The sequence below is a fragment of the Melospiza georgiana genome, chromosome 7 (assembly GCF_028018845.1).
Source record: "Melospiza georgiana isolate bMelGeo1 chromosome 7, bMelGeo1.pri, whole genome shotgun sequence".
NCBI lineage: Eukaryota > Metazoa > Chordata > Aves > Passeriformes > Passerellidae > Melospiza > Melospiza georgiana.
The window spans coordinates 22160064-22170504 of NC_080436.1; the positions used below are offsets into that span (position 1 = coordinate 22160064).

The following is a 10441-nucleotide window of genomic DNA, read 5'->3' on the forward strand; positions in this document are numbered from 1 at the left end:
TGGAATTGTCAAACTTTTTTTAAAAAATAGACACTTTTCAATTTCCTGGAACATTTGTTGATACTCTAGGGGAGGATATATCTTCTGATAGTGTTTCATCAAGGTTGCTCTGTAAGTGTAATGTAACTTGTCCTTGTGTTTCAGGATCATTGTCTTGCCCTGTCCAAACTACTTAGGCTTTAGACTTCATCTTTGAGCTTACATAGTAGGAACATTAAGAGCATTGATAAGGTTCATTTCATACCTGTCATGGAATATTGATAAGTTATGGTCTTGTGCCTTTGCAATGCACAGGAAGTTATGGAATGAACTAAAGATCCAAGTTCTATTAGACCATTTTTGTGCTAGCTTTACTGAAAAAAAAAAATAACCATCTGTATAGAATTAAACATTCAGTTGCACTTTTATCCATAAAATTGAAAAGGTTCAAGGATGTACAGTTATTACTACATCTAAAATGTGTCATTAGTGTCAGTGTTGATTTGCTTCAAATTCTTTTGTTTTTTCTGGAATTTTTCTTTAAATAGGATTTTTATTATGTGTGTAAGGAAATATTAGATTTTCCATGTGTTTGGATTTTGAAATATTTACTGGTGGTAGTAAAAATGCTCATTATTTGCTGAAAAGTAACAGCAGCTGTAGTCCTGTGCAATAATTTCACCATGGTATTTGATTCAAGATGAAGTAAAAAGCAAATTAGTCATGTGTCCAATTTTTTCTTCCATTACTTTGCCTCAGATGCTTTATCATATATTGCCAGTGCATGTTCTCCTAAGTGAAAGCAGTTAGTAGTTCAACATATCTTAGCCTGAGGATATTCATCTGGGTATGATGGATACACAATACACCTGTAAGGAATCTCAGCTAGTTTATATCTGAGCTGATGCATAGTTGAGTTCTTATCTTTCTTTAGTGTCACTTTACTTGGGCCAAAATAATTTTGTATGGAAACTGTTTTACAGCTTCTGTGGAATGAACTTGTGGTTTTGATTTGTTTTCAAATAAGGTGATCTGGGTTAGTAACTGTGAAAGCTGCCTTTACCTGGCACATTTTATGGTCCCTTTGTCAAGATTGAAGAAATAAGGAAAGCAAATCTTCAGGGAACTACTAAACATGCAGAGTTTTTTAGATTACTGGTGAGAGATGAAGTGGGTAAGTTTGATCCTCATGATGTAGTGTCTGTTCTGTAAACAAAGAAAATGTCTCATCCACAATGTTTGTTTGGACATTTTCCCCAAAAGATGTTTTCGTTTATGAAAACCTCAGAAATTTGAATGTATTTTGTACCTTGGCAACCAGAAGATGTGCAGGCACTGTCAGAGAAATGCTGATCCTACATTTCACTATCCTTTCTTTAATGCAGAGGATGCAGTTATGCTGTGATGTCTTTTACAGAGATATCAGGGTACTTTTTACAACATGGGAAGAAGAAATAAAAGATTCAGCAGGACAGGAACTTATGTTAGTAGCCAAAACAATAAAATCTGTCCTAGAAGTGCCACTTTTGAGCAGCAGTAATTCTAACAAAGACATATAACTACTGTTGATCAGTTTTTACATGAATAGATAGGGATATAGGATAGTCCTTTCTAAGGTGAGGAATGGGGAAAAGGGGCAATGCTTAATGACTGCTGCTGGCTGACAAAATGCTGTATATAAATGAATAGAAAGGAGTAATCACTGTTTGACGTGTTGCTAGGGTTGTTTTTTAAATTTTTTTACGATTTCGTCTCATCTGTTTCCTAAATTTGTTCAAAATATGGAACCTTTTGAAATCCACTTGTAAGTGGTGTGTATACTTATCCTACGATTCACTAAAAGGATTGAGTGTACCTCTTGTTTAAAGCTTTGAAAATGTACCCTCTAGATACTAAGCCTTTTTTTTTTCTTTCTTTTTTTTTTTTTTTTTGCAAATTGATTGTCAAAGTCATCCATGTATATGCAACGAAATTATAAACAGAGATGGCCTTATGCTGTCAACACTGCTCTGGCCACAAGTTCAAAACACAAACTGCTGTGAAGAAAACTGGCTGTGTCCCAGCCAAAACCTGAACAGTGTCTGAAAGGAAAGGACAAAGCCAGCAGACAAAGAGTTAATCCAAAACAGGTTGCAGTACTGGCCTGACCAGAAAAGGTCAAAAGCTACAAAGCAGTTGTGTGTTACCTATGAGTGCTTTGGCACAACAAGGAAAGGAACAGGCTGGCCATTAGTGTGGTGTATTTCAGTGTGCCACCAGTGGTTTTCATGGATGAATATGCAGCCTTGACTCTGCTGAGACCTGGGCCTATCTATGTTCTGTCTTGGACATTTCTACAGTTCTCCTTACTATATAAGAGCATTCAGTGGTTGTTTTGCAAGTAAGGATATCAGCATCCTCTGAACTTGAATAAATAAACCAAGGAAATAGAGTTTCTTCCTAGGAGATCTGATGCTTGAGTGAAGTGAAATGTCACCTCTTTGCAGTGGAGGTATCCCCATTTTTGTGAGCTGAAGATCAGTGCATGTTGTTTGCCTATCAAGCTGAAGAGCAATTCCATGCCAGACCTATGGCCCTCTGCAGAGGGCTAACCCTCTCCATACATACATAACTGCAATTTTAGTGTATCTCCTCAAGATGCCATTGTGAAACTGTAATGGGTTTATTCTTTTAATACCTTGATTACAATAGATTAATCAGTATCATAGGGACAAGGCACAGCCAAGGCTGCCATCTCTTTTGCCATGCTTGTGGCATCTGGACTGCTGTTTATAACTTTGAGAAGGTACAGAGTGAGCTACTGATAATGTTGAATGTGATGGTGCAGGAGTTGAAAAGGGAGAAAAACTTATCCCTCTGATTAATAAATCCAATTTAACCTTTCCAATTTATTTTCCTATCTTTCAAAAGGCTATGTAAACACATTGTCAACATTTCCCATTTTTTTCTTTTAATCCAAGCAAGTAGCTGGTTTGTTGCATCTCTTGCCTTGAGGATTTTCTTCTTTTTCTTTGCCAGGTTCTCCAAGTCATCATTCACACAAGTTGCTTGATGTGATTACTGTTCTGTTCTCACCTCCAAGATGCCATTTAGTATGAACTTGAACAGGAAATTTTCCTTTTTGTAATGTAAGCTAAGGTTATTTCAGTTTGTTTCCTTCTTGCTACTCCCCCCTCCAAGGTTTGTATGTTTTTGAAATCAGACTTCTGGAAGAATATGAAACACCACAGACAATCGCTGTGTGATGAAATTATTTGTCAGTGAACTATAATTATGAAGTGTAGTTTTTAGTTAATTAAATACTATAAAATACCAAAAACTTCTACAAGCCCTGCTATTTTGAGATCAAGTTCCATCTCTTTGAGTCTCAGTTTTTGAAATTATGCAGATTTTCTGCATTAGCAGTAAAGTTTAAAACCAAGAATGAATGAAAAGCACGTTCTGATCAGTTAACCAAGGAAAGCTGGTAGTTTAGCAGCTGTCTACAAATCAAAAGTCGTAGAATAAATTTTCAGGTTGTGGTCTCATAGTGTTGAGTAGTTTGAAATTAAATAATTGCTGCTGTAGCTATTTGAATGAATTTTCTGTGATCTAATTTTAAAGCTTTAGCTTTAAATGATCATCTGCATTCCTCCTTTACCATGCTCAGTTAGACTTAGTTACATAATTCATTTTGCCCTTGCTTTAAGGTAGACTGATGTGATAGTGCTGTTGCACTGAATCAGGAAGTTAGGACTAAGAATGAGTGATTAGTTTGAAACTCATGTAAATGCTATTTAGGTTAAAGACCAGCTGGTGTGAAATTGGTCTCTGAAGGCACACACTAGGACTGATCTAGGCTGCAAGGGCCTCTTGCTGCCATTCAGGGTTCCCTACATTAGTGCAAATATTCTGCACTTCAGGGTAGCAGTATATGGCAAACAGGACATGTGCACTGGGTTATTTATTCCACCCTAGGCTCTGCTTTTTTGCACATTGTTATATGTTCAGTTGCTTCGGTTTATTTTTGTCACAGAAAATGTATATGCCAAACTGAAGTGGTTTAGAGTAGTCCCTTTAAAGGTAAAGGGTAGGGGGAAGGGATAGTGCTTACTGCTGCTGCTGGCTGGCAAAATGTTGTATGTAAATTAATGTATTTTGCCTTTTTCTGTGGACAGATGGTATTTTAGGACAATCCTGAAGGTATTTCTTCCCATTATGATTTTTGTAAAGCAGCACAGCAAATTGTCACTTTGCACGCTGTTCTAATGAAACACGGTTTTTGGCTGCTGGATTGCTGTGCAGCACTAAGTGTGAATTATAGCTCAGTGCTGTATCCTGGTGAATCAGTGTTTACAAGTGTCTGCAATAATACAGATCAGATTTCTGAGTGACCCTGCCTGTGAAGAATAATAATTTCAGGCATCTTAATCTCCCTTCCTTTAGCACAGGTGTCTAAAAATAAAGGCCATGGTTGTGCTTAATTTTGTGAAATCCAGTATGCAGCTTTTAACTTTGCTGACTTCTTTGGGTCCATCCAACCACCTCTTCCTCCCAGCTTGCAAAGAAAATATTTTTCCTGACTCAGGTCTGTTGCAGTCCTTCTAAGGGTTCTTTCCAGCTCTGAGTGGCTGAAGGGTCTTATATTTTGTCCTTAGCCAGCCTTCTTTTGCTGATATATAAAGAGTTGCTATTTGCTCTGAGAAACAGCTTGTTATGCACTTCTGCAGTGACTCTGGGGAACATTACTGTCCAAACAGAGGAGCTGAGGTACACTTTGAAACTGAGGAGCTTTAACACCACCTTGGCAGGATTGATTCAGCATATTTGAAATTTCAGTCTCACTGCTGACCCTTATATTGTATGAGTTTTGGGGTCTGAATTTTAGCCTTGGATTAGACTTGTTTCTGAAATTATATTTATAGCAGGAGAATAAAAGTATGTTAAAAGAAACCTTATATAAAATTCCTGGGAAGGAATGGATTAGGTTGCCAAGTACTCCCTAAGCCTCTGGTTTTTCAATTATGAATAAGAAAGCAATATGAGCAGCACCTGACTTGCTGATCTCTGTCTTCACTTAAAAGTCAGAGCTCAGGCATTAATTTAGAGGTCTGAATGCTTTTTTTCACTAGAGCCTTTACAATTCTACCATTCACAGTTAATATTGGTACTCTGCAAGGCAGGTAATTTTACTAGAGAAAGAATACATCAAGGCTTATTCTGCTTTTAATGGAATTAGTAGAAGTTTTACTGTTGCTTGTAAAAGGAGGAAGATTAGGCTAAAAAGATCTATGTGTTAAATATGAATCTGTATGATAAAGATTTGGTCACACCATTTTGGGTATGTTTAAAAAAGATTGCCTCTTTCTAGGGCATTGTCTTGGTTTCAGTCTCTCCATAATTAGTTTCTATTTATGGAAGAGATTGAGATAAGTAGCATGCAGATGTCTAAAAGATAAATGTTTTTGCATGTGTTCTCTTGCTTTATCTTAATGCAAATGCTTAATTATTAATGCTTTTTAAAGACCACAGGAGGTATACAGACTTTTTTTTTTCTATATGGTTAGTAGCAGCAGTTTAGTTCTTTGCTTTCATTTGTAGGTATTTCAAACTCTGCCTCAGAAAGGAAGAATTGACTTTTATGTATTTAAATACACATAAAGATTAAAAGAATTGCAATCCTCATTTTTCAGTCACCTACATCATGATAATGGATCCGCAATATAAAATTTCTACAAAGTGCTATTACCATAATTTGTTTCAATTTTTCAACTTAGAAAAACATTTCCAACCTAAATTCTTACCATATATTTTCAAGTTTCCTGATAATATAACCACTTCTGTATCTCAAGACGTTATGTAGTTTATTGCTCTTGACTCAAAAAAAATCTTTCAGGCAGTTGTGCTACTGAATTTTTAGTAAAATAATGTATGGCATAAAAAAAAAGAAATTAGAAATACAGTTACTACCACCTAGATCAGTGTTGTGTGTTTAAATGTCTCTTCCTATGCACTGTATTCTGTATGCTAGTATTGAGTATTCTATTCTGTATAAATTCAGTATCAGTTAAAAGAACTTTGTAGTACAAATCAAATGTAACTATTCCCTTTTAATGTGATGCCAATAGCGAAGTGGTAAATGCATAAACCAAAGGCATGTAGGTATTCAAGGTGCCATGTTAGTTTGGAAATGAAGGATACCATGAACAGAGGGACTTTTAATTAAAAGTGTGAGCCATTTTATAGAGTAACAGCAACCTCCCTTCTTGATCTTCGACTGACCTCGTGTACCACACTGCCTTAAAGATGGGATAATAATGGAAATAGCCTTGGCTTATAGTTTCCTGTGGAAGAAATGTGTTTTAGTACTAGCTTTTGTATTTGTGCTATGCAGAACTTCATTAAATTCAGCCTTTATATTTTATGTTCCATTTTGGATTGTAAGTAGGGAGTGCTTTCTTAGGTTTTCTTTTCCTGTTAAACACTTACATTTAGTGTAAAGAGTGAAATCCAAATCTTTAATCATTAACAGGCCAAAGAACTGTTGAAGAATAAAAAAAGTCAGTCAACACAGTTTAATAAAAGCTATATAATCAAATTGTTATATATTAGTGTGCATTTTTACTGTTGTAATATCTATAAAATCGAGGCAGTCTATAAATCATAAAATTATGTAGGTACTTACCATTTTAAAAGCAGTATCAAGTGGAATTGATGAAAATCCCCAGGGTGTAATCAATAGTTGTTTAAAACAATGAGCCTTTATGGTATTATTTCCAAGTGTACCATCTGAAATCAGAGGAAATTCACTGACAGTTGTATATTTTGTTGAAAAAACCATTCCGACATATATTAACCACAAAATCCATGTCTGTTGCCTTCTACAGAGTACAAGGAGAGTGATTATTTTGAAAATGTCTTTTAGCTGGGTTACTAGGTAACTTACACTGTGCTACATGAAAGAGTTTGGACTGCATTTTGTGAAGCTGAATTCCAGTGCAATGAGTGAAGGAAACAGATGGAGTAAGAGGAGAACAGATGGATATCAAAAAAACTACAGCTGCTGTTTTCAGTACCTGTGCATTTACTGCCATAAATCAATTCATTTTCATTTACTGAAGAAGGAAAATCATAAATTAAGCCAAAGCACTACAGGTCCCAGAGTCACTATATGTTGAAAGCATCTATTTGTAGTAGTTAATTCGGGTCCTAAGTGAGCTACATCTGAGAACAAGTTTCTGTGGATAAGAATGTCACCACCAGTCCAGTCATTTTGTTCTGCCAGGGAGATTTAAATAGCTCTCATCCTGTGGTGGGGAGGATTAGTTGGTTATCAGTTACTATGTTGGACAGCTTTAATGTTTTCCTTGTGGACAAGAGGTGAGCTACTCGAGTGCTGCAGTGAGTGCTAATGGACTGCTCTGCCACAAGGCTTCAAGCAGGCACCTGAACCTACAGAGCCCAGAAGCAAGGCTAAGAGTGCAGGAGGCCACTTTGCTCCTGCAGCAGCTTTGCATTGCAAGACATGAAAAGGTTGTTGAGGAAATCAAAACACTATTACTGTACATATCAATACACCAGCAGCCCTTATTTGCTGTGTGGCACAGCTGCTCTGTCACATACTTGACCTTGACCCGATTTGATTATCCCTGTGGTTAAACAGGAAGTTCAGCTGAGAGTCATCATTTCCCTCTGCCCTCACCTTGCAGGTTACTGCCAGCTTGTTGCTGATCCTCTTGAATTTTTATATGTGCACCTGTCCATTAGAAACTGGATGGTGGCTGTTCAGACAATTTGCATTTATTTTGGAATGCATTGCAATTAGTGGACTCGGAAAATTGTGGAATGCAAATAGAAATCACTCTTGTATTAGAAGTATGTGGGAAATGGAAGAAATTCAGGTCAGAATGTGTAATTGCTCTCTATCTGGTTGAATTTATATCAGGGAGTTTTATGCCTAGAGGCACTGCATGAAGTTGCCACTATATTTTGGTGTAATAGAGGCAGAAGTATGAAAAGGTCTGTAACTTGGAATTGGTTTTCTGTGACATTTTTATCACAGTTCCTTTTAGATTTTCCTGAGTAGTTTGAATTTAAAAATTCGAACTATTTTCAAATTTGGAAAAAATTTAATGCTTCATTTTCTAATTGAAAAAATAGTAGGGGTTAGAATCACTACTTTTTGTAATGCAACATAACTGAAATACAGTATTTTCTGGTCATATGTAAAAAGATTGGTTAGCCTATGGTCCTCAATCTATTTAATGTAATTTAGAGCCTAATGTGGTAAACCTTGATGTTTTTAACCTTTGTTAGCTGCTTGTAGATTACCTTGCCAGTGTTGTTTCGTTCAAGGTGAGCATTGTAGTGCTAGCTGTTTCCCATTCTGAGTCTGGACTACAGCCATCAACAACCCTGTTTGAAATGCATCATCTTCTCACACTGTTAAGCACATTTCTGTTGGATTGGGCTGTAGCCTATGCATTGGGCAAATAGTTCAGAAGGGGTGTGATGGGATGAAAAGGATGCAAGATGATTTGCCTTCATTTCATAATTGAAGTGGAAGAGAAATCCGTGGTTGGTTTCATTCAATTAAGAAATATTAGCAATATCAATCCATTTTCAGAATAGCTCTATTTATGCAGATTCAAATATACTAGATTTTATTAAATTTTTGAGTTGAGAATCATAAATGCAGTTGGCATTAGTTTTTTTCAGTGAGGCTTCTTACAAAATTCTGCCTCTCCATAGTAATCGAGCTGCTTCTGCTTCCCCACCAATCACTCACTTTGCAGTCTGAATTTGAAATAAGTGTGAAATATTTCTTTTAAGCAGGTAGGACATAAACTGTAAACTATAGAGCGTTTTTAAGCTATGCATCCAAAAGAGTTTAAAATCTTCACCAGGGTCAAAAGAGTGAGAAATTATTTCTGATTTTTGTAGTTTAAAGATGGAAAGGGATTAAACTTATTCGTTCTAAAAGTATAAAATTGCTTTATGAATTAAACTCAGATTTGTATTTACAATTTATTGCTGTAATTATTTTGAAAACATCCTCCAACACCCAAAGTAGTGACTGTTAAATTCCTATTAAACATAATGGCCACTAATGAGTCTGCCCTAATAGGTAACCTTCAGCCCACTGAAATCTGTCAATGTTGGGTCAGGAGCATCTTGATGCCAGTATGGAAGAGCAGTGTAATTATTTTGGTGTATAAAATTAGACTCAAAGACTCCTGGGAAAGGAAAAAGGCCAATACTCTCATCAGTAAGTGATGTGCAATTTCATTTATGTATTTGATTTGTATTCAGCCCAGGCTGAGATTGCTGTCTTTTCTAAAAGCATTCCCTCCAGGGAATTCAAAATGATCAGGCAGTTTCAGAAATGGCAATCTTGCACAGTGCTCTTGCTGATGACAAAATCTGGGCTTCTTGCCCTGACATACAGACTGTAAGAATGTGTATGTACTGCAGAGAAGAGGGCTCTTTCAAAGACCTCCTGGCACTGATCTAAGTTGCAGCAGAGGAAAGCTCTCGTAAGTGGTCAAAACTCAAGTGCTTGGTCTTTTTAGAATTCTACCCACTATGAAGGATGGAGTGCTGGTTTAAATGTTTCTTGGAGCTCCCATCCCTGTGGGTTTGGTTACACTTCTGCTCAGGGAGAGTCCGTACACTTTAGCTTGGTAAGGTAGTACAAGGTGGCTGTGAAACAGCTGTGGGACACAAATGGGAATAAATGCCCAGTATTCACTGGTTTTGGAACATCTGTCAAGAGTCCAGTGTCCAGCACAATTCCCATATTTGTTTCTTCCTGTATTTTTGTCAGCATTCGATCATTTGTAGTTAAGTAGAGATTCATCAGGTGATCCAACAGTTGAAAAAAATGTATTCTCAACATTATGTGCATACAATATGTGTGAATTAGTCTAAGGGACTAGTTAGTAACTTAACCAAACAGCAGATTCAATTCTGTATATGAAATTAGAGTTTTATATTTAAGCTGTAGGTATCACGTTGAGATAATGAGAACTTTCAAATAAAATACTCTAGTCTGGTTCTGCTTTGTTATTTCACTGTTAAGTAAAAATGAAACTTAAAGTTCAATGTATTTGTTGGTGCTAACACTATTTCTGTTGTAATTTTGGGATTCTCACTTACTATTCTTAGTTACTTATTCTAAACTGTTTGGAAAAAAAAAGCAACAGGCAAGCACTTTTTCTCCTGATGCTGATTGTTCATGTTGAGATTTATGAGATTCCAATTTCTTTATGAGGGGAAAGATGGAGTATAAAGGCTTCAGGCAAGTTTTAATATTTTTAAGCCATGGCTAAAGCTAATTTAGATCACTTGGTGTGGGCTTGAGTGAATGTAGGGGCAAGCTGAGCGGAGGTGGTTAGGTCCATGCAATGAAAAATAAACAGGCAAACAGGAATGTGATGAAGAAAAGTGTAAATGAAGGTATAAAGTAATGTAAACTGAAGAC

General features: G+C 36.4%; 1 protein-coding gene across 2 annotated transcripts in view; it reads right to left on the minus strand.

The window, feature by feature from the left end:
- The window catches only part of B3GALT1 (beta-1,3-galactosyltransferase 1), a 50455-nt gene extending 43712 nt beyond the window's left edge, over window positions 1-6743 (minus strand). Inside the window, exons 1-2 of one of the 2 annotated variants that reach the window (XM_058028344.1) lie at window positions 6644-6743; window positions 6448-6499 (exon numbers count right to left, since the gene is read on the minus strand). The gene's annotated coding sequence lies outside the window, so the exon portion shown is untranslated. The remainder of the gene's footprint in view (window positions 1-6447; window positions 6500-6643) is intronic. The other variant, XM_058028343.1, reaches the window with a different exon arrangement.
- Window positions 6744-10441: the final 3698 nt, after the last annotated feature.